Source organism: Mus caroli, unplaced genomic scaffold, assembly GCF_978045245.1.
Source record: "Mus caroli unplaced genomic scaffold, Mus_caroli_1 scaffold_14, whole genome shotgun sequence".
Taxonomy (NCBI): Eukaryota; Metazoa; Chordata; class Mammalia; order Rodentia; family Muridae; genus Mus; species Mus caroli.
In genome coordinates, this window is record NW_028227269.1 from 58,977,561 (window position 1) to 59,003,243 (window position 25,683).

The following is a 25,683-nucleotide window of genomic DNA, read 5'->3' on the forward strand; positions in this document are numbered from 1 at the left end:
TTCTATATCAATTGTTCTTTTGTAGGATATATGGGTTGCTTCCAGCTTCTGGTTGTCACAGATAAGGGTGCTATAAATATAGTGGAGCACATTTCCCTGTGATATTTTGGGTCATCCTTTGGGTTTATGTCCAACAGTAGTATATAGCTGGGTCTTCAAGTAGATCTATTTACAATTTTCTGAGGAACCTCCAGATTGACTTCCAGACTAGTTGTGCCAGTTTGTAATCCCACTAGCAGTGGAGGAGTGTTTCTCCTTCTCCACATCCTTGCCAGCTTCTGTTGTCATCTGAGGTTTTGATCTTAGCCATTCTGACTGGTGTGAGGTGTAATCTCAGGGCTGTTTTGATTTGTATTTCCCTGATCACTAAGGACTTTGAACATTTCATTAGGTGCTTCTCTGCCATTCAAGATTCCTCTGTTGTGAACTCTCTGCTTAACTCTATACACTCTTTTTTGATTAGGTTGTTTGTTTGTTTGTTTTTGTTTTTTGTTTTTGGAGGTTAGCATCTTGATTTCTTTATATATTTTCGATGTTAGACCTCTATCGGTTGTGAGGTTAATGAAGGTTTTTTTTTTTTCCCAATTTGCCTATTTGTCTTATTGCCTTATAGCCCTAGTGGGAGAACATGTGACTAACCCTCAAGAGATTTGAGGCTTCAGGGGAGGCCTGCTGGGTGGGTGGGGCATCCTCTTTAAGATGGGGGAGGAAGAATGGAATGATAAACTGTTGGGTGCAGACTGGGAGAGGGAAAATGACTACACTGTAAAAAAGGAAAAGTAATAAAAATTTAGATAAATAAATAAATAAAATATTATTCATAATGATGTCAGTGCAATTACCTATGTATTTGTGATAATAGGCCATAATTACATAATTATATTTTAACTTATCCGATATTATCTTCATAGTGAATAAGGACTTAAATTGAGTCACAAAAATATGAAAGAATATTCTTTTAGCTTTAATAAATGTAAGATAAATTTGTAACATTAATATGCCTAGCACAAATAGCAGATGTGACTTATTAACTTTTTGAATACAAAATATATTAAAATACTTGATAAATATTTTTAATTTTCAAAATTGTTTTCCTAGTTAAAAATGTGTGCATAAAATCAAATTATTATAACATGGAGTTTATGGAGAAAGAGCACAGGTAACACAACGCCATCGAATACCCTAGATAAAGTTTAGACAAAGAAAATATCAGATGGACAATAAACAAATCAAATATTATTTAGCAATACATATAGTCAGGGTACTATCAATGAAAAGAAAAACAGTGAAGGGCAATATTGCACAATTAGCTTGTAAAACAATATATCTGATTACAAGAAACATTGGCTGGGAAAATGAAGTCGTATATAACACTAATTGGATGATAATTAGTGCAATGTTTTTTAGAGATCTATTTGAAAATACCTGATGGAATTGAGATATAGGTACCACAATAAAGCAATGTATTACAAAATAGTCCTTCTGTACAGAGTCTTAGGTGGATCATTTATTAAATCAGAAAGAATTATGTGCATTGTAGAAGTAATTATGGTAATAATTAAAGTTGGAGGAGAGCCTCCCAGTAGCTGGTTAGGAAATACCAGAGTAAACAAACACTGGTTTCTTATAGAGTGGAATACAGCAGGATTTCTCACTGACTACAACTTACCTTCACCCCACAGTTTCATAGAGATAATAATCAGTTTAAAAAGATTATTTCCCAAGATTAAGTCACTTATTCTATTGTGGTCTTTACATAAAATTTAAAACATCAAATTCATAGCTTATACCTAGTAATGATTTGAAATTTAAAAATGCTAAAATTTAATTTTTTAATACTAATAAAGACAGCTTTGTTGTGAAAATGATCCACCTTTATTCTTATAGTCTTCATCTCCCACTTAAGAACACATAATTAATTATATGCAAAATGCAGAAAAACTTGAGATATGATGTTGAGTTAATAAATGCTTTCTTGAGTGGAGTGATATTTTCATTTTAGTAATGTTCTCTTGACATGTTTTATTTATCCTCTGGGGAAAAGGAAATAAAATGATCAAAACTTCATTGTTTGTCCAGTACTTGGGATTGTGATGCTGCCCTTTCCCATGCTATTCAAGTTCTCTTTCACTGAGGAAAACTTTTCAAGAGAAAAACACTGTCTGGTGAAATATATGGACACAGTCTGAGGCTGCACATGTGGGTGATAAGCAGCATGCTGGGGAGGTGGCAGGGGTCCCTTTAGAAAGTACCAGAGACCAGGGAGGTGAGAGACTCTAAGGACTCAATGGGGGTAACCTTAGCCAAAATGCCCAACAATGTCGAGAGCGAACGTGAAGTGTCCACCTCTAGTACATAGACAGGGCCTCAAATGGAGGGACTGTGTTACTAACCCACAGTAAAAATTTCTGACCCAGAACTGTTCCTGTCCAAAAGAACTGCAGGAACAAAAATAGAGAAGAGGAAAGATGCCCAATGACCAGCCCAACTTGTGATCCATCTCATGGAAGGGCACTAAAGCCTGACCTTATTACTGATGGTGTGATGTGCGTACAGAGGGAAGCCTGTCATGTGTCTACTCTGAGAGGCTCTACCAAGAGTTAGCTCAGACAGAAGCATATACTTACACTCAAACATTAAACGGAAGTCAGGGACCTTAGAATTGAATTAGGGGAAATATAATGAAGCTAAAGGGGAGAGCAACCTCATAGGAAGATCAGCAGTCTCAATTTGCCCAGACCCCAATGAGCTCGCAGAGACTGAGCCACCAACCAGGAACATACATGGGCTGGTCCAAGAACCTTGGAATAAATACATCAGAGGTCTTCCTGGTCAGTCCTCAGTGGGAGATGTGCTTAATCCTTGAGTGACTTGACAGCCCAGGAAAGCTAGAGCCCTGCTGGCGGGGGTGGGGGGGGTGGGGGGTGGGGGGGTACTCTCTAAGAGGCAAAGTGGGAGGAGGAATGGGATGAGGAACTGTGGGAGGGGGAACTGAAAGAGGGGTGCACGGATTGAAATGTAAATTAAAAAAGAAAAAAGAAAACAATACAGCAGACCTGGTTTTCATTTCTAGCACCCAGAGGGCAGTTCTAGTTGTCTGTACCTCCAGTTCCAGGTGATCTGACACCCTCACACAGACACATATGCTGGCAAAACACAGGTGCACACAAAATAAAAGTAAAGAAATTATTAAAAAATAACATAATCAAATATAAAAAAGCAGAACATTGCCCCAAAAAGTTTCTCTAGAGTAAGTGTTCCAAACACTGTACCTTTTTAGAAAGCTGAAGACTGGAAGGCTGAGGACTGGTGGGAAGACCTACTTTTTCTTTTGTTTTCAGGAATCACAAGCATGGGCAGCACTTGACCAGTTAGAGGGTAAGAGCATCGTGTTTAACCAGTGTCCAACAGAACACAGCTTAGCATATTTTAGGAAATGTAAAGAAGAGAGTGAGATCCTATATTTTCAACATTCGTTCTTAACCATTGACAAAATGCCATGTTGTCTGCGATTATTATCTACGCATCTTTAGAGAGAAATTATAAGGATTAAAACATTAAATCAATGGTAACAAAGCCAGCTTGTTATTGATATAAATTGATGCATATCTAGTTCACTTAATCATTTGGGAGTTGACAAAGTCACACCATGTAAAAGTTGATACCTGAACAGAGAAACTCGGAAGCAAAACTAATAAGTGATTGGCAAGGTATTTACAATGTTTTACAATAGTTTTTGAGGTTTTCCTTTATGCATCATAATGGATCTCTGTGGCATGTGCACAGATTTTTATATGTGTAGGAATCAGTACATCTAAGATTTCTATAAATTAACAATCTGAAGATGAAATAAATGAGTGCAACCATTCTAAAGTAAAATACTCTGGCACTCCCCTTCATGATGATGTGACATTTCTATGAGACTTACACTAAATAAAGTTATTTCAGGTAGTTGCCAGTATCTAGCAGGATTTCAGTAATAATTTTTCATTTGAAATTAGTTTGGTTCCCTAATTTGGTTTAATTTATGTTTCTCAGAGGCATGTATTTATAAATGATTTTTAGCTTTATTTACTAGCTTGAATTCAGTCAAATTGCTACTTAGAAGAAGATTTTAGGAAGACATTTTATAATTCTTAATAATAAAATGATCCAAAGAAGTAGACGGTAGAGGTTCCATCTTTATTAAATCTACAGTTATTTTTTAATCTCATCACTAAAACTAAAATACAGCTAACCAAGACTTTGCTCATGCAATAGAAATAAATAATATCTCATTAAAACCCCACAAACCCATGCTCTCATAATATTAGCTGCTCCTGCATAAGCAATGAGTAATTATTATTAAACTATCAATTTTATAATGACATTAAGTCACACGTTTTAATCATGACTGTTGTTTTGACGAGACAGTACAGATGGAAATATCTTCCTTCTCTGTTGCTAAATATGTATTTCTCTTATGTTACTAATATGTAATACTCATGTTTTAAGATACACCTCGTAAATGTCCACTTTTCTTTCATAAAGGAATTTTTACTTCAAAAATCCAAGTGAATTAACAAAGAAGGACATCAGTATATCTATTTCTAATTTTGTCAAAATGGTGATATTTAATGAGCAAAAAAGTTTCATTTTCATTTTATTTTGGTTTTCAGATACCAAGGCCTGGTATAGAAGTCAAATCTAAAATGATAGATTAAACTTATGAGAAAGCAGTATAAAAATTTAAGCCTAGAAAAATCCATCAATTTTGACATGATTAATTCTCAATTATTAGTACCCATTACAAAACTCAGTGCTCCAAGTTTTGTTCACAATTCCATGAAGTTATATAATCAATTTCTGCATCTTATATTAAATAATACCTCTTTTAACACTGAATAAAAAGAAGTGGTGTGGTTAAAATGGTGTGTCCTGTGGGAAAAGCAGCATTGTGTTGTAAATGAGCAATCATTTCCTCTTTGACACAGTGAGACATGTAAGGCTTACAAATACATTATTCCATAGGCTCACGTCTTCAAAGTTCAACTGGTATCAAGTATAAAAATTAAAATTAAAGTTAAGAAATTGGAGAAAAGTAAGAAAGAAAGTAGACCAAATCCTATTACAGAAAGGACGTTGCAATAGTAAAGATGCATAGAGATGATTTAATTGAAGGTTATTATGCTTAAAATTAATGGAAGGAGAGGCCTTTGGTCCTGTGAAGGCTCGATGCCCCAGTGTAGGGAAATGCCAGGACAGGGAAGCTGAATGGGTGGGTGGCAGAACACCTTTGCAGAAGCAGGGGGAAGAGGGATTTCAAGAGAAGAAACCAGGAAAGGGGATAAAATTTTAAATGTAAATAAAAAAAATATCTAATAATAAATTTCAGGAAAAAAAACATTAATGAACACTGAAGACAAATAGTTTTAAAAACTTGGGTAAGAAGTAAGAGTAATTCAGAGATTACTAGCCTTAGTTTGAGAATCTTTTACAACTCTGAATATTATATGCATGTGTATTTTTTTTTCTTTTAAAGAATCCTTTAGCAAATACCTGTGAGTACATACCATGGTGAGAATAAATTTCTTTTTATTTTATTTTATTTAAAAAAATCGTATTCGTTATTTTATTTATTTACTTTTCAAATGTGATTCCCCTTCCCAGTTTCACCTCTGCAAATCCCCTATAGCACCCCTCCCCTGCTTCTATGATGGTGCTCCTCCACCCACCCACCCACTCCCACCTCACTGCCCTAGCATTCCCCTACACTGCAGCATCGAGCCTCCAGAGACCTAGGGCCTCCTCTCCCATTGATGCCAGATAAGGCCTACCTCTGCTACATATGCCCCTGGAGTCATGGGTCCCTTCATGTGTATTCTGTGGTTGGTGGTTTAGTCCCAGGGAGCTTTGGGGGAGTCTGGTTGGTTGATATTGTTGGTCTTCCAAGTGTGTTTGACTTCTGTTGTGAAGAGATGGGTTTCTGTTATTTATCTGCTTTAAACATACAGAAAATTCTGAAGATATTTATTAAACCCCTCCTCTTTATTTTCCTTATATACTTTAACTCTAGAATAATTATCCTAAAATAACTAGAGAAAGACTGTACATTTATTTTCCTATCTAATTTACAAAGTGATATTCTACAATGACAACTTTTTATGAAAAATAGGCAGCACTTTCTCAATTATGCTCTGTGATGTTTTGCACGATGCCTCTGTCTATTATTATGCTTTGCTTCATTCTTATAGCTCTATTATATTCACAAATCTTTCATTGTCAAGATTTGCAGCCTAAATAAATTCCTGAGTTCATGTACTAAAACGAGCAAATGACGCGATATAAAGCAAAGAGAGCCAATAATGCAGAGAACACTGACTAAATAAAATATCTTTAGTCCAAATTTAAGATGCCGCAAGTCATAATAAGTTTTCAAAATTAGTTTTCAAATATTAGTTAGAGTAGAAATGCATTTTAGAAGAATGTGAATTATGTGAATGCTTCAGCCCAGAACATATAATTTAGGTGTTAATCTAAGTAGTTGTTGGAATACATATGATTCTCATAGACTCATGTGTTTGAAGGCTTAGCCTATAGAAAATGGTGCTATTAGGAAGTGTGACCTGATTTGAGTAGGTGTGGCCTTGTTGGAAGAAGTATGACACTGTAGGGGCAGGCTTTAGGGTCTCTTCTGCTCAAACACCACTCAGTGTGGAACACAGTCTCCTTCTGCTACCTTTAGATCAAGATGTAGAACTCTCAGCCCCTTCTCCAGCACCATGTCTACTGGCATGCTGCCCTGTTTCCCATCGTGATGATATGGACTAAGCCTCTGGACTGTAAGCCAACCCTAATTAATTTTTTCTTTATAAGAGATACCTTGGTGATCATGTCTCTTCACAGAGTATGCACAGTATGTACTAAATTATTTATAGGAATCACATAAATTAATGATGATATGATTTACATATAATTATACATAATATTTGTTCATATGCATGTATGTGTGTATATCTTGGGTGTGTATGTGATGCTTAGATTTAATTCAACTTGGTATAACCTAGGACAACCTAGATAAGAACATTTCTTTATCAATTGGCCTGTGACCATGGTCTGTTAAGTATGGTTTTGATGCAGTTAACTGAATGAGGTGGGGAGAACCAGCCCACTATGAGTGTGACGTCACCTGTGAGTGACACTGTTCACTAGGTTTGTGTCCTGGATTGTACAAAAATGGACAAATGCAGATGGGTATCTTGTGCACATGCACACATTCTTTCTTTGCTCTAGAGTGCTGATGTGTTTGTCTGCTCTAAGTTCTTCTTGCCTTGATCTCTCTCCAGTGTTGAACTATAATCTGAAGTTGTTACCTGAACAAACCTTGTTTTCCTTACAGTTGCCTTTGTTAAAGTGCTTTATCATGGTGACTGGAGAGGATATGGGGACAAGATGCTATTTTTAAAAAAACACATGGATATATAATAAACATACACACATGTGGATTATGCCACACACACACACATGGATTATGCAAGGGTATAGTTTACTGGGACACTAAAACTCTACTGTATTATTAGTTGCATTTTAAAAAAAATGTAATGCTATAAAATTAATGAACTCTTTATTCCAGATTTGAGATTTTCTTGATTCATGCTATAATAATTTTACCCACCAATACTCCAAACTCTTTTATGGATAGAAACATTTTATGAAAAGAAAATATTTTTAAAGTATCAGTTTTGTACAGGGATTTACTTATTTCTATTCTTCTTAATTGTAATTTACATAAAATGTATTATAGTATTGGTTTTATATTGTGATATTGCCTCATGATAGCCTGTAATTTGTGATCTCCCTTCCTCAGCCTATCAGCGTCTAAGAAGAAACATGTGTACCTTTGACCTGTCTTCCCTGGCACCTTCTCAGCAATACTTTTGCATTCTCCTCTCCTATAAATAATACTTCTGTCTTCAAAATGTGTCCATATTGCTATAATGCACTGGAACTTGATACTTACTATATACATCATTTTAAAATTTTTAAATTTAATCTATATCATGTTTTATGACATGGCCAATGCGCTATTTCCTTTTAAATGAAACATTATCTCTTAAGGGGGTCCACAAGGAGAAACGAGACTTACCAGGAAACAAAAATTGAGAAGTCCACCAGGTTAGAAAAGTTCCTCCCCAAGGATATGTAACAGGTTGTGGTTGGAGAAGACTGTAGTGAAGCTATGTAATTGTGCAGGGAGGTCTAGGGATGAAGCTTCTGTGAGTTCTTGTCTGTGTTGGAGTTGGTGTCCTGTGAAGATACCTTGAATCCCCTGTCATCTTATAAGTAGCATCTCTCTCATGCTCTTGTCAGAAAGTCCAAAAAATTCTTTTATGCCCTAAACTAACTTAGGTCGAGTGGTTTCCATTATCTAACATCTTTGTCTAATTTGGCATGGATGCTTTTTTATGTCTACCCAAGGATATTAATGAAATGTCACTAAATAATCATCAAATTTATGCATTTATATTATTTTTCTGTTTTTAAATTCTTTCCAATAAATATTCAAAAATATTAAAAGGTTAGTCTATTGTTCTAAAGGGTCATGCATATTTTATGTAAATATGTAGATTAAATAATTTTAGATTAAGGCAAAATCATCTAGTTCATGAGAGATCTCATCTCAAAACTATTTTTTCCATAAATGTTGGTGTCTTTTCTTTGGGCTGCTGGTGGTATAACAATTTGAGAGATGAGATTGAACATATTTAACTCATTCTATAGATTCTCAGACTATAAGTAATGTCAATTCAATTTACTAGACAATGTCAAAAGTAATATTTTTCAGCCTTTTAACAAATAATTAAATGGGTAGTAGCTGTGAACATACTTATGTATGTATAAATTCTTCAGTTCAGTTTGCACTGTAAAGAAATTTAAAGAGAGAGAGAGAGAGAGAGAGAGAGAGAGAGAGAGAACAAAAAAATCACTTTCAGCATCATAACATCAAACCTGCAGGGTGCCTCAGTAAGTAATGGCTAAGACTGAGTATCCATGGTACTGTTGACCCATAGAAACTTATAGAAAGAAAACTCTCTCCAAAGTTCTCCTGTCACCATTATAATGGGTGTGGCATACATAATGTAGGCATGAAAACATGAACACAGACAAGTACATAATTAAACAAAAGTAGTTTCAAAATCATTTTTAGTTGCTGACTTTTTTTTCATTTATTGAAAATTCCTTGTCTTATTTTTTCTTTTATTGAAAATAGAATTTTGTCTCACATAATATATTCTAATTAGGATCTATTCTTCCTATTCCTCCTAGTTTCTCTCCACATCCACCCCAAGTCTGAATCCACACCCTTTCTGTCTCTTGTTAAGAAACAAATAGGCTTCTAAAAGATGATAATAAAGTATATCATAGTAAGATAAGTAACAAAGCTAACACTTTGGAATAGGACAAAACAAACAGAAGAAAAAGAGCCCAAGAAATGGCACAAGAAACAGATATAAATGAAGTTCCCTACTATTTTCCCATCCTCTGAAATCCCATAAAAAATTAAATTGGGTAGAGGAATTTTAATGCAGCAATATGGCTACTCTGGCAAGGGATCCTGGAATGTAGACATACCAATCACATTTACTCTCTGTGACTGGAATACACACCTGAGATCCCTCTAGTTGGAATGCATGCCTTCAGTAGACGCTTTCAATCCATTGAGGGGTAGTCAAAGTGATGAATAAGAAAAGATTTGACAAAATAAGTCAAAGATAGGATATGCCCAACTCTCACAAGAATATACAGTAAAAGACAGCCAACTTAAAGAGAAATGAGGGAGAGGGAATTTAGTTAAATTCTATTCAGTTGTATGCAGTTCAGTTTTGAAAAGTTCAGTTCAGAGCAGTTCACTTGGGGGAGTTCAGTTTGATGCAGTTGTGCTCAGCAGTTCATTTCAGTGGCATTTGGATCAGTTTAGTTCATGGCATTCAGAGGCAATCTTTCCAAGCAGTGCAGACCCTAAAAGACATGCATGGTATGTACTCACTAATAAGTGGATATTAGCCAAAATAATAAAATTAACAATGATAATAATAATAATAATAATAATGTACAGAATACCCTGCCATACTGCCTCCAGCAGGATCTGTGTGACAAGTTCCACAGATTGATGCAATTGACCTCAAAAATGGCTTCCTGGAACCTGCTGTGGAACTCTTTGCCAGAGAAAAATTATTGAGCCGTAGTTCTCATGACAATCTATCTGTTTTGTTTTCTCTTATTCCTTATCTTATTTACATGTTCCTGGTAGCTTAGGCCAAGATCTTGAGTGAGAATAATGGGTAAGCAACCATCCCTTGAGATGGAGTCACTAACATGACCTTATCCCCTGGGAAACCAACTCTTTACTTTTAAATCATTTACAAAACTATTATGATAGATAAAAACTTTCCCAACAGTAAAATTTCATATGGCTACACATGTGTCATCAGAGGTGGGTTTTGGTATATGGTAAAGAAATCCTTAATTAGAAGGAATTAAAATAGTTTAAATTTATGTGTTGAAGATTTATAAAAACAAAACAAAACAAAATAAAACAAAACACCAAAATCAGGCATTAGATGTTAAAGAATAATTGACCATGGGGCTGGAGAGTTAACTCAGTGGTTAAGAGTACTAACAAAAGATATATTAACCTGCTCTTGGAAATATGCCACTAGCCTTGGACTATTGCCCCCAATGAATACATTCTTTCAGAATTGTTATATTTTGATTATTTACATTAACAATGATGCCACTTGTTCTGTTTGTGATTGTTTCACTAATACTGTTCCTAAGAGATATTTTAGTGTTACTGTGCCAAATGATTTTTGATGGTATTTATAATTGTTTCACTGGATACAGTGTCTAAGAGATGTAATGTTTGTTTTTTGTTTTAGTTTTTAATGTATAAAATCCCCTGATTGAGAGCTGCAAAATACATTCAGATACAAACTGCCTCTGTGTTTATTTCTGTTTGTCAATGCTGAATCCTTACCCACCAAGCTTCAAGGACCCTCATTCCAGGGACCCGTATAACTGACTTGGATGTTCTATGGCAACACCCAAGATAGAGTCCAAAGAACTCTTAAAGGTCAACAAGCTGAATTGCCCAAGTGAGGACTCCTCCCTCCCACTTAGGAAGGAGAAGAAAGCAATCACAAGTGCGGGGGGGGGGGGGGGGGTGAGGGAAGGAGGGAGGGAGGGACCTGGGAGGGAAAGCGGACAGGCAGGAAGGAGTGTGGGGAGAGAGTAACCTGATATGGTATTGGTTGAGGAAAAAGAACTGAAGCCCTGAGGACCAGCAGAAAGAACTGGAAACAGGCAACCTCAGGAGATAGAAGTTTGGGGGACCCTCCAGAATGCACCAGAGACCTGGGAGGTAAGAGACTCTCAGGACTCAAAGGGAGGGACCTTAGATGAAATGCCCTACACTAGGGAGAGGAAACTTATAGAGCCCAACTCCAGCAGAAAGACAGGGCATCAAATGAGGGAGGGGGGCCATACCACAGTCACATCTCTGACCCATAATTGTTCTTATCTGAAGGAATTACAGGGATGGAAATAGAGAGGAACCTGAGGAAAAGAAGGTCCAGTGATAAGCCCAAAGTGATATCCAGGTCAAGGGGAGGTCCCAAGACCTGGCACTATTACTGAGGCTATGGAGTGCTCACAAAAAGGGACCTATCATGACTGCCCTCCAAAAGACCCAACAAACAGCTGAAAGAGTCAGATGCAGATATTTGCACCCATCCAATGGACAGAAGCAGCTGACCCATGTGGTTGAATTAGGGAAGACTGGAAGAAGCTGAGGAGGAGGATGACTCTGTAGGAGAACCAGCAGTCTCAATTAATCTGGAACTCTGAGATCTCTCAAACACTGGACCACCAAAAAGGCAGCATACACCAGCTGATATGAGGCCCTCAACACACATATGGTAGAGGACTGCTGGGTCTGTGTTCATTCAGAGATGATGCACCTAACCCTCATGAGACTGGTGGCCCCAGGGAATTTAGAGGTCAGGTGGTGAGAGGGTGGGACCAGCCAGGTGGAGACAGGGGTGTGTGGAGGAGGTATGGGATGTGGAACAGTTAAAGTATGGACAGGGAGGGGGGCAAAATATAGAGTGTAATATATATATATGTATGTAATTTTTTAAAAAAAGAAGCAAATTTGAATCAGTTGTGTTGGAAAGGAGTTCCAGCCAGAACAGCTGAGCTAGAAAGAGTGAGTTTCTTTAGCAGTAAACCTCAAAGGCCAACACATTCTAGGTGTAGTTTAGCACACAGAGGCTGGAAGCTGAAGCCTTCAAGGTCAGAGCTTGCAGAAAACTAGATACTATGGAGGCTAGAAGCTTCCAGGCCTAGGCCTAGGAACACTTAGAAGAGAGAAGAAAACTCTCTGGGCTCAGCCCAAGTCATGTAGTCATAAAGCATTGATATTGTTCTCATCTCATCCCTTCTTAGAAAATAAAATCGACATTTACATTTACAGAATCGAAAACCATAATATACACTCAAAGGACATCTGGGGCAAAAAGAGAAAAAAAATATAAAATAAAATAAAATAATTAAAAAAATAACATGACATTATAAGATAAGGAACCTCCAAAGATGCCACAGAGTCCATTTTCTGTTAAATATCTATCTACTCCTGCGTATACATCTATTCTGTAAAGTAGATTTTTTTTTGCCCACTGATACTACTTTAGAGAAAACTAAACTTTCATTTGCAAGTAGATATCAATATAAGATAGTTTTTCGGTTAGGGATAGAGAATGTGTCCATTGATCCTCTTACTTCTAGGACTTTATCTGGAGCAGACAGGTGCAGGCCCTGTCCACACTGCCTCAGTCTATGTGACTTCACATATGCTTGAGTTCTCCTGCTATTCTTGGAAGCCCCCCACCCCGCCCTTGGTATTCTGCTTCTATTCTGGCAACTAACTAACTTTCTTTCTTTCTTCTTTCTTCCTTCCTTTCTTTCTTTCTTTCTTTCTTTCTTTCTTTCTTTCTTTCTTTCTTTCTTTCTTTCTTTCTTTCTTTCTTTCTCTCTTTCTTTCTTTCTTCCTTTCTTCCTTTCTTCCTTTCTTTCCTTCTTTCCTTCTTTCTTCTTCTTCACCCTCTTCTTCCTTCTTCCCCTCCCCTTCTCTTACCTCCTTTTCCACAGGGTTTCCTGAGACCAGAGGAGAGGGATTTGGTAGAGACATCTTATTTAGTATTGGATGTTCCATGGCCTTTCATGCTCTGTATAATGTCTGGTTGTGAGTTTTTGTAATTCTTCCCATGTGCTATGTTGTAGGAGGAAGCAATTCTGATGATGACTGAGCATGGCACTGATATATAAGTGTAGTAGAATGTTTTCAGGGATCATTTTACTGCTATGATCCTTTGGCAGAACAGTAGGACAGTTTTATCTGAGGTCCCTTGCCACCCAGTGTTGATATTCTGGTTTGTTAGTTTTACAAGTGTGTGCCACCATCCACTAACACATCAGGCTGAAAAAAAACAACCTTGTAGCTCAGTAGGTTTGTATCTGGGTTGGTGTTTAGTTTTCTCCTCTGGTAGTGTGCACAGTAACTTCTGATAACAAGAACACTAGACGGTAAGAGAGAAGGCTTACATAGGCACTATCTTAACTTCTCCATGTTCAATAAAGTGTTTAGGCTTTGTCTCCAGAAATAAGATCATACCATAAACTTCAAGACAGAATCCTATAGCCTTAGAAACAGTCAGGGTGGTTTGAGGATTTGCATGAGAGTGCTTTGGCCAACAACTCTAATTGGATATAACCCATTACCAGCACTAGAAGCTCCATTTGATCTTGATCACAAGAGTTGCCCATTTGAGGTCTGTCTCTCATTATTTGCCAATTTAAAACAGAAAATATTTTTAATCTTAAAATGGTTTCTTAACTGATTTTAGCCATCTAGCAGTAAAAAAGAATCATCAGAAGCAATATTATTTGATGAAGCATTGCCAGGGAAGATAAGGTTGAACTAATAAATATTGGAAAATTTCTAAAGTTGAACATTAAAAGGAAAATCTCCATTTGCCTAATAGTGACAACCATTGTAAGTAGTATGAAGATTTGATAACCCCCAGAATATTGAGGCCAAACAGAAGCAGACTCATTGTGTTGGGATTCTTCCTATGTCAGCAGAGGTTTGGGGTAACTTGGCACAGAGCTTTATGCAGGACTATTAGTCACTGATAGTTGTGCATGACTGACCTCAGCAGGCTGCTCTTGGAAGGTTAGCTGACTTAATGGACAATACAATAAGCTGCTATGAGATACTTTGTGCCAAAGAATCAAATGATTCTTTCTCTTTATAATAATTATGGAAATAACCCTCCATTATTAGTCATGCTGGTTCACTATCTGAGCATCTGAAACAATGATCATTACTCATTGTAACCTTGGGTGACCTACTTGCATTGTTTTGTCATGTTTATATATATAGCCCGCTATTACTTCATAAGGCAGAACTATAAAATAAAAGACATTTTATATAAAATCTATTACCATGCAGGATTAGTTTCAACATGATAACAATATACAGACACATATATTTTTTTCTTTCCTGAAGCTAAAGGAATCGTTGTTCATTTTGGAAAAGCATATAAATGAAAAAAACTAAGAAATATAAACGTCAAACTGGGCAGTGAAAGCATGACTTTGAGCCATCATATGTAAATTAAACAACATGTGGATTTTGGTCAATGATCAGAAATTTCTTTTCCTAACTATATGTTTGGTACCCAGGGGCATATACAGAAGTGAATTTAAAATGCAGCAACCTCTTTGAAGTACAGTGGATGGTCAAGTACAGCTCTGGCTCAAATCTGCTAGTGAAGGCCTACCAGGTCAGTAATTAAATAAGAAGCTTATGCATATGTAACTACTGAAAGAATCATGGTAGAATTCTGGTGGTACTTGGATTTTTGGGGACATAGATATCATTGTATGACAAGCTGAACTCAGTTTTATTATGGAAATAATTTAGTAGAAAATAAGCTGATTCCTAGAATAAGCACAGCTGACAAAGGAAATCAGGGGTAAAAGTTACTTTTGGAACACTATAGGTTTTAATGAAGAGAGTCAAACAGATTTAGAAAATCATTCTGGATAATAATGGAACCTAGTGTCAGAAATAATTTTGTCTACTTGCTTTTAATTACATTATAGTCTTGGTACAGTTTGGCCATTTGTTGTTTTGTGTTTGCTTTTGATTTTGTGTTTAATTGATTTGGTACATTTTCTAAGGAAGGAGTGTAAGTAAACTTTGGTGACAGCCTTTACTCCCCAAAATTAAGTTCAGTCACTCATCTTTAAAACACCAATCAAAACAGCCAAATTAATAATAGAAAGCAAAAAATTAAAAAAATATTCCACGTGGACACTTTGGAAAGCAGTACAAAGATATTAAAGGTCTTTCTGAAGTTAGTCTTTATCATAGATCTGCAAGTAAGACTATTGTTTAAAAAGAGGGACATGGAGTCCTGGGTAAGTTACATGACTTACTTTTCTGTTGTGTTAAAACATCATGGCCAATGGGACTTAGAAAAGAAAATATTTTATTTGGCTTAAAATTAAAGAGGGTTAAAGGCCTTAGTGGCAGAACAAAGGAAGAGGTGAAAGCTTACCTATTGATGCCCAAATAGGAGACTGAGAGAGAGAGACAACTCTGAAATGGCATGAACTTTGAAACCCTTAAGCCCCTAGTGACATTCCTCCTCCAACAAGGCCATGCCTCCCAGTCCTTCTCACACAGTTCAATCAGGTGGGGACTAAGTATTTAAACATGTTAGCCTGTGCAAAACATCCTCATTCAAATCACCACAAGGTGATCCTGCCAAGCATTGAGCCATCATTGTTTGGGTTTCAGTCTCTGTAACGTCTTTTGACTAGTTTGCTCCTTTCTACCTTCCAGAAGAGATTCCTGAGCAAATTTATATGCCTTTGTAAACTCATTGTTTCAATATTGTAACAGTCATGTTGGGTATTTCTGGTGTTTTAGAATATCTTAATTACTGCAAATCCAGTTACAGGTCCATTTTCCTTTTTGACCAATAGATATCTAGTTGTCAAAGTAATATATAGTTGGATTCCTCTTACTGTGTTGCATTTTCTTTTACTCTCTTTTTCCTTTTCACTTTTAGAAACAGGGTCTCCTATCATCAAGTTTGACTTCCAATTCACTAGCAAAGGCTGGTCTTAAACTTTTAACCTTCTTGTTTCTCCTTCACAAGTACTAGGACTGCAGTGGTAGCCACTACACTAAGATTCCAACTGTAACTTCTTAGCCCTCTTAATATTTCATAATTTTCTGAGATTCTATTTCATTTTTCCCGAGTTTTATCTGTTTGTTCAAGTATTCTAAGGTGATGTTTCAACTTATGCATTATACTTTTCAATTCGCAAAGTTTTACTTAATTTCCAAGTTATTATTTGCATATACTCTGAGCAGAAATTCTGAGAAAGAAATCACCCTTTTCAAGGTTCATTGACAGGTTAGAACTTTAGTAACTGTGCATGAGGTGGAATGAATGCTGAAGTCCAGACCCTAACTACAGTTTACCTTAACCTATCTTTTGACCCACATACTTGCTTTAGTCTTTCCTTTTCTACCTCAGTGTCTGACCTAACATCTTTTATACTATCAGGTGAAACCTTTTGAAAATATAAACTTACCAGCAAACTAGGTTCTACCAACTAGAAAGCTAAGGATAAATCAAATAACAACTGAGGCTTATAACAGCTTCTCCCTTTTTGCTATAACCTTGCTGTCCGATGTTTCAGTCAAGGAATATTAAAAAGCTCCTTGATTTATAACTAATTTTGGCTTTTAATGCAATAACTTTTTAAAAGTGCTTCTACCTTAGAGCATAGAATTTGGAGTTACCTTAATCTGTGCTCTTATATCATGCTCACTCATATTTGGTTAGGTGTTGTTTTCTCATATTTGAGATCAAAGTGTTGTTTTTTATGTTGACACTTCACTCCACTTTAGATTAAAAGAGGATCTTTCTGTATGCCCCAGGATGTCATTGAATTTGTGATCCTCTGTCTTAACCTCCAAATGCTGGGTTACCAGTATGATCGACCTGACTTTATATTCCTATTATTTATACTTCTTATTCCAATTATTTATACATTTATTTAATTTTATGTGTTTCAGTGCTTTGTCTGCATCTGTGCACTCTGTTTATGATTATGCTCATGGAGAGGCCTAAGGATGGTATAAGATTGCTGAATACTGGACTATCAGATAGTTGTGACCCACTTTGTGCTCTTAACCACTGAGCTAATCCAACCTCTCTAGCCCAAACATGGTTGAAAGCCTCGGTTCTGACACAGGAGATGGAGTTACATGGCTCTGACTCTCCAGTCTCATCTAAAACTTCTGAGCCTGAAAAAAAAATACCTCTTACCTGTGAAAATAAAACCATTTTGTAAGAAAAAGAATACAAAAGACATTTCTAATAAGTCATGTGTTCTCTTAGGCCAAATCCCCTCCTTTACATTGGCAAAATGATAAGCATTAATCTGTATCATGATCGACATGGGATTTGAAACACTTGAGAACAGAAACAATGAACCTCTCCATGGAGCTAGAAAGACCAGACCATCAGGTAGGCAAAAATGTATGAGAGTAGATTCTAAGGGCATGGGTTCTGACATCAACAAATATAATTAGAACAGACAAGTTGACAGAATTTACATTTTAGAAAGTTTCATATCCTAAGAAAATATTAGAAAAATATGTGCTATTGCTCCAACTTGGAAAAGGATGTGAAATGTGATAAATAATTTTTGTTAAAGATAAAATGCCCACTTTTAAGGAGCTGTGCTATAGGAAGACAATGTAATAAATGGCTTAAGGAACACATCTTATGGAAATGCATCTACAAAAGCCACTCTTCATCCCTGATACAAGACCATGAAAATATCACTGACAACTGATAAATCTTAATGTAAATTTAGGCAAAATGAGACATTTGTAATAAGACTAGTAATAAAAGAACAATTGTTATAGTTAAAATAATAAAAGTAATTTAAAATTTGTATATCATTTACTTATTTTTAACAATTAATTAATTATTTAATTAATTTTATACTCCATATTTTATCCCCCACCCATCCACCCTCCTAGTGTTCCACATCCTATACCTCCCCCTGACCTGTCTCAATGTGGATGTCCCCACCCCCATGCCACCTACTTCTAAGAGTTTTTAATTACAATTTTTATACCATAGTTGGCTGTTGATAAATGAACTTTGGAAAACAAAATTATAACCAAGGGGGTGTTAGAGTATACAGCTTCTGATTCAATAACATATATGTTCTTCCAAATATCACAGAGGACACATTATTCTTAAGACCATAAGGTTTTCTTGTGAGAGAGTAGTTTTTTTGCTCCATAGAAGATCAGAGGTTGCTCACCTGCATGAGTAAGGGCAGATGGTATTACCAACTTATTGCAAAATCCTGAAGAGACACCAGCCACAATTCAGTACTGAACCCTGAAAGGTAAGTAAGTGTGACTGTAACAGGAAATAGCATGATTGTGTAGCTTAGTGTCTACATGGCCAGAAGAGGGAGAAAATAAATGCATGTTGAAAATTAAATATGTGAGGTAATTTTTAGGTTTCATGAATATTATAATGAAGGGGCTCTCTTTATTGTACATCATCCAGCTCATATTTGCTCATTTTATGATTGTGTTGAGCTAGAGTTAGTGTGTTCTTCAACACACCAGGGTGAGAAGAGCCACATATGTTTTAGAAGTACTGAGAGGAATGTCTAGAAAGTCATGAAGGTTAGTCAGGAAGAACACAACAATAAATGTTGAAACAATGTAAACTTGAATCTGGACTGTCAGAGAAATTTAAATATCTGACATATTATAAGAAACAATATTTGGCAATTCAGCAACATAGAAATAGTGATCAAATAACAAAAATGCAGAGCAATGGGAAATCAAGTATCAAACAGTTATTTCAACATTTACTAAATGGGATAATTAAGGTTTGACTGAAATCGGGCTTTGTTTTATTCATTCAACAAATATTTATTGCATGACTTAACTGCATTTTAAATGGTGATGAGAGGTGCAAATTGAAGGAACACTAAATGGCTAGGAAAAACAGGAGGAGGTGGGACATTAATAAGTTACTTAGATTTAGAATAAAATAGGTATCTCAGATCCTACTATTACAGTAACCACCAACAAAGAGGATTAAAGTATTGTACATTAGACACAATAAAAAATTTTCAAATAACAAAATTTAAATGGAAAAGTATCCATATTGACTGTTCTGGAAAATGTTCTCTACATTTTAAAATACCATTCTAGCTTCAGCTAATACCAATCTACTAGGTTGACCTCTTGTGATATTTTTATATGTTTTATATAAAGATATATTTAAGTTCCACACAGTAATATTTTTCTTTTTCTTCTTTCTTTATTGGATATTTTTATTTACTTACATTTCAAATGTTATCCCCTTTCCTGATTTCCCTTGTGAAAGACCCTATCCCATCCCCTCTACCCTTGTTCCTATGAAGGTGCTCCACCACTCACCCTCCTACTTCTGCCTCCTTGCCCGGGCCTTCCCCTACACTGGGGCATCTAGCCTTCCCAGAACCATGGGCCTCTTCATGTTGATGCCCAACAAGACCACCCTCTGCTACATATATGACTGGAGCCATGAGCCACTCCATGTGGACTCTTTGGTTGGTGGTTTTGTCCTTCGGAGCTCTAGAGGGTCTGATTAGTATTTCTTCCAATGGAGTTGCAAAGACCTTCAGCTCTTTCAGTTCTTTCTCTAACTCTTCCATTGGGGACCCCATACTCAGTCCAATGGTTGGTTGTGAGCATTCACTTCTGTATTGGTCAGACTTTGGCAGAGCCTCTCAGGAGACAGCTATATCACACTCCTGTCAGCATGCATTTCTTGGCATCCACAATGGTGTCTGGGTTTGGTGACTGCATATGGGATGGATCCCCAGTTGTGACAGTCTCTGGATAGCCTTTCCTTCAGTCTCTGCTCAAAACTTTGTCTCCCCATTTTTGAGTATTTTTTTTCCCCTTGTAAGAAGGACTAAACCATTCACACTTTGGTCTTACTCTTCTTGAGCTTCATGTTGTCTGTGAATTGTGTCTTGAATTTTTGGAGCTTTTGGGCTAATATTAACTTATTAGTGAGTGAACACTATGTGTATTATTTTGTGATTTGGTTATTTCACTCAGGATATTTTCTAGTTCCAACCATTTGCCTAAGAATTTCATGAAGCCATTATTTTTTTATTAGATATTTTTTTATTTACATTTCAAATGCTATCCTGAAAGTTCCCTATACCCTCCTCCCAACCTGCTCCGCTACCCACCCACTCCCACTTCTTGCCCCTGGCATTCCCCTGTACTGGGGCATATAAAGTTTACAAGACCAAGGGGCCTCTCTTCCCAATGATGGCCGACTAGGCCATCTTCTGCTACGTATGCAGTTAGAGACATGAGCTCTGGGGGTGCTGGTTAGTTCATATTGTTGTTCCACCTATAGGGTTGCAGACTCCTTCAGCTCATTGGGTACTTTCTCTAGCTCCTCCATTGGGGGCCCTGTGTTCCATCCTATAGATGACTGTGAGCATCCACTTCTGTATTTGCCAGGCACTGGCATAGCCTCACTCGAGACAGCTATATCAGGGTACTTTCAGCAAAATCTTTCTGGCATATACAATAGTGTCTGGGTTTGGTGGGTGATTATGGGATGAATCCCTGGGTAGGGTATTCTCTGGATGGTCCATCCTGTCCTCTTAGCTCCGAACTTTGTCTCTGTAACTCCTTCCATGGGCGTTTTGTTCCCTATTCTAAGGAGGAATGAATTATCCACACTTTGGTCTTCGTTCTTCTTGATTTTCTTGTGTTTTGGAAATTGTATTCTTATCTCCTTGTACAAAGCTCAAGTCTAAGTGGATCAAAGAACTCCACATAAAACCAGAGACACTGAAATTTATAGAGGAGAAAGTGGGGAAAAGTCTCAAAGATAGGGGCACTGGGGAAAAATTCCTAAACAGAACAGCAATGGCTTGTGCTGTAAGATCAAGAATTGACAAATGAGATCTCATGAAATTGCAAAGCTTCTGTAAGGCAAAAGAGACTGTTAATAAGACAAAAACACCACCAACAGACTGGGAAAGAATTTTTACCAATCCTAAGTCTGATAGGGGACTAATATCCAATATATACAAAGAGTTCAAGAAGCTGGCCTCCAGAAATTGAAATAACCCTATTAAAAATGGGGTACAGAGCTAAACAAAAAATTCTCAAGTGAGGAATACCAAAGGGCTGAGAAGCACCTGAAAAAAATGTTCAACATCCTTAATCATCAGGGAAATGTAAATCAAAACAATCTTGAAATGCCACCTCACTCCAGTCAGAATGGCTAAGATCAAAAATTCAGGTGACAGCAGATGCTGGCAAGGATGTGGAGAAAGAGGAACACTCCTCCATTGCTGGTGGAATTGCAAGCTTGTACAACCACTCTGGAAATCAGTCTGGCAGTTCCTCAGAAAATTGGACATATTACTACCGGAGGATCCAGCAATACCTCTCCTGGGCATATATCCAGAAGATGTTCCAACTGGTAATAAGGACACATGCTCCACTATGCTCATAGCAGCCTTATTTACAATAGCCAGAAGCTGGAAAGAATCCAGATGCCCCACAACAGAAGAATGGATACAGAAAATGTGGTGCATTTACACAATGGAGTACTGCTCAGCTATTAAAAACAATGAATTTATGAAATTCTTGGGCAAATGGATGTATCTGGAGGATATCATCCTTAGAAAGGTAACCCAATCACAAAAGAAGCCACTTGATATGCACTCACTGATAAGTAGATATTAGCCCAGAAACAGAATACCCAAGATACAATCTGCAAAACACAAGAAAATCAAGAAGTCTCTGTTTTTAATAGCTAAGTAGTACTCCATTGTGTTAATGTACCACATTTTCTGTATCCATTCCTCTGTTGAGGGACATCTGGGTTCTTTCCAGCTTCTGGCTATTATAAATAAGGCTGCTGTGAACATAGTGGAGCATGTGCCCTTGTTATATATTGGAGCATCTTTTGGGCATTTTTCCCAGAACTGGTATACGTAATTACTCAGGTAATACTATGTCCAATTTTCTGAGGATCCAATATACTGATTTCCAGAGTGGTTGTACCAGCTTGCAATCCCACCAACAATGGAGGAGTGTTCCTTTTTCTCCACATCCTTGTCAGCATCAGCTATCAACTGAGATTTTGATCTTAGCCATTCTGACTTGTATGAGGTGGACTCTAAGGGTTGTTTTGATTTGTATTTCCCTGGTAACAAAGGATACAACAGTATTTTCTATAAGTTATAACTACATTTTAAAATTTATATTTAACTCCTAATTTATCATATACCTGAATTTACAAAGGACACATTTATTACATATGTAATAATCTTTAATTCGCTTAATAGTTATAAAAAAGTACCATTATTATAAGAAAGAAGTGTATGGAAGAAACTGTATTAAAGTTAGAAACATGCTGTCAAGGAACTTCTGGCCTTTGAAAGTTACAAACATTGGTCCAAATTTATGAATACAGTATGTATAATATCTATTATTGTTGTATTATCCTATAATATTATATTATGAATGGTTTGTGTAATATTAACTGTGTTACAGAATAGCATTCTATTTATATATAATAATTACAGCAGCTAAGTCAAGTAGATTTTTACATGAGCTAGAAAACCAATATCAGACTAAATAATCTTGAATAAATAAATAGAGTAAAACTATATAGTCATAATTTACAGCTGCATAGTAACACATCCCTGTAGCCCTTCTAGAAATATTATGTGTAAAGATTAAGTAAATATCAGGTACTATCTGCTTAATGGCAGTTTATTTACATAACATAGCAACATTCATTTTTATTTGTACAATATTTTAAATGTAATTCCATAAAGTTGCATTCTGCCTAAGTAGTTTTTGAAACATCTTCACAAGTTTGGAATATCAACATTAGTTTTTGTTTGTAACATTTTACTCATTTAAAGGAATTTTGAAGATCATACTGTGTGGTAGTGAAACTATAAAGTGTTTCACCAAAGGCTTGTGAATTGACCTGTAGGTATCAAACCAACAGTGCTACAGATCTGTGATTGTTTTTTGACATCACAAAGCTCATCACTGAGTCAGTCTGTAGATTGATTCATGCTGGTTGCACGATTAGGAGTTAACAAAGTAGGTAATTGGAAATGTGCCTGTTCAGATATGTCTGACCTTTTCCCCTCCCCTCAGCACTTCTGTTAGTCATTCTTTGCTCTTTATTTGGCTTTGATCCAGTAGGGACTACTGCCACAGTCAACAGCCTCACTAAAGGCTCAGAAGGATTGGAGCCACCATGCACAGCAGCTTCTGAAACTGAGTCAAATTCAATCTTTTTATTACAAATTGATTTTCTCAGGTATTTTTTTTACAGTAACAAAAGTGACTAAACTCACATTATAAAAGTAAAATAAAAATTAATTTGTTTAATATGGAATAGCAATTCTAATCAAATTTATTTTGTTTGAATTCTTTTTTTTTTTTTTTTTTTTTACAAACTCTTAGTTTTAGCTACAAAATATTTACCATTTGAGAATTTCACCCTGGTACATACTATTTTTAATCAAATATGTTCCCCAGTTTTTCTCTTCCAATTTCTTCTCCCTGCCCCTCAAAAATATCCCAATTCAATTTCATGTGTCTCACCACCACCTTTTCTAATCTACTGAGTACACTTACAGCTGCTAATTTGTTAATGGGTGACCAGGCCACCTACTGAACCACAGACAGCCTTAGGGGACAAAAGCTTGTGGAAAACCAACTCTCCCTTTACAAGTAGCCATCCTGTAGGCTCAGTCTGGTCTGACTTGATCTTGCTCAGGTCTTGTGAGTACTGCCAGAGGTCCTTTGATAAAATATGTGTAACTGTCTTTGGTTCTTAGCATCTTTCTGTCTTCTCTTTCTGAGCCTTGGAAGGAGGAACATCATATAGATTTGCCATTTAGTGCTCTATACTGTGCCTACTGTCTCTTATTCTATGCATGCTGTCTGGTTGTGGGTCTCTGTATTAATCACTATCTATTATAAAAAGGAGTTTCTCTAGAGAGGGTGGATAGATTCACTAATCTATGGATATAATGAAATGTCATTAGGAATTGGTTTAATGCCAGGTTAATTGAGAAAAGTGTAGTTGTAGGTTCTTTCTTGGAGCCTATTAGTTCTCCAGCCACAGGTTCTTCCTGAAGAGGACAGGACATGAATTTCTTCCTGCAAAGTAGGTCTTAAATACAAGCATAAATATGTTGGTTACTGTCATAATATTTGTAACACTATTGCACCAGTAGGCATATCTCACGAGGTCAGTCATTATTATAGCTCGCAGGGTTCACAGCTGGCTAAGACCATTAATGACTTTTCTCCTCCAGTATCATGAAAACACCCTCTAGCACTCCAGCTAGAGGAAGACTTTCCTGCTGATATGAAGCCTCCAGGCTGATACCTACTAGATTTCTATAGACTAGAATTCCAGTAAGTAGTGCCTTTATGAATTGGTTCTTTTCATCAAAATCTGCTGGATAACCTAGAGAAATATAATAGTTTGAGAAATCTGTGGAAGCTCATTGACCAACAATTCCTACACTTGATCTTAGCCAAAAGGCCAAGAAGCGATGACCAACAATTCCTAAACAGGTAACCTATCACTGATTTTTTTTTTAATTTGATAGCCTATTACACAAACTATTGATAATCTAGATGTTTGAGTAACTCCTTATATAACCTTTACACATCTTTAAAAGGCTTCTAATGTTGATTGCCATTTCCCATACCTCTTTCCCCTGTCACCTCATTTCCCCCACTGCACTTAATCCTTCCTGTTCCATTGTTCACCAGTATTCTTTCATACTCCCTGTTCTCTATTTCCTTTTTAAAAATTATTTCTAATAAAGGCCGCTTACAAGTCTTTTGACTTCTATGTGTAGCCATATTTAAACATAAAGATTCAAAGGTAGTATTCCCACATATAAAAGAAAATGAAACATTTGTCTTTTTGTGTGTAGGTTACATCACTCAGAAATATTATTTAAAGCTCCATCTGCTTACTTGACATTTTTCAGTATTCTTTACAGCTAGATAAATTGCAAAGCATAAATGTACCACGTATTATCTATGCACTTCTCATTGATGGAAGTGTAGGCTATTTCCATTTCCTGGATATTGTGAATAGAGCATCAATGAACATAAATGGATAAGTGCTTTTGTAATGAGATATAAAGTCCTTTGGGAATATTCCCAAGAGTGGTATGGGTAGATTGTATGCAAATTTATTTGTAGCTTTTTCTGCTAGTTCCACATTGATTTCCATGGTAGCTGTACAATTTTACATCACACCCACAGTGTAAAAGCATTTCCATGTCCACAGTTCTTCACGAGAAGTTTTTGGCATTGTAATTTATATTAACCATTTTGAAGGGGATGAGATGAAATCTCAAAGTAGTTTTAAGTTTCATTATGTGGTGGCTAAAGGTATGCAACACTTAAAAGATGGTTTCTTAGTTATTTGTATTTCT

At 36.4% G+C, this 25,683-nt stretch overlaps 1 long non-coding RNA gene and 1 pseudogene across 1 annotated transcript in view; one reads left to right on the forward strand and one right to left on the reverse strand.

The window, feature by feature from the left end:
- Window positions 1-11,275: 11,275 nt before the first annotated feature.
- The window catches only part of LOC147001246 (uncharacterized), a 56,695-nt gene continuing 42,287 nt past the window's right edge, over window positions 11,276-25,683 (forward strand). Inside the window, exons 1-2 of the long non-coding RNA XR_015045123.1 lie at window positions 11,276-11,401; window positions 14,785-14,885. This is a non-coding gene — a long non-coding RNA (uncharacterized LOC147001246). The remainder of the gene's footprint in view (window positions 11,402-14,784; window positions 14,886-25,683) is intronic.
- Window positions 24,663-24,785, reverse strand: LOC115032892 (U2 spliceosomal RNA; annotated as a pseudogene).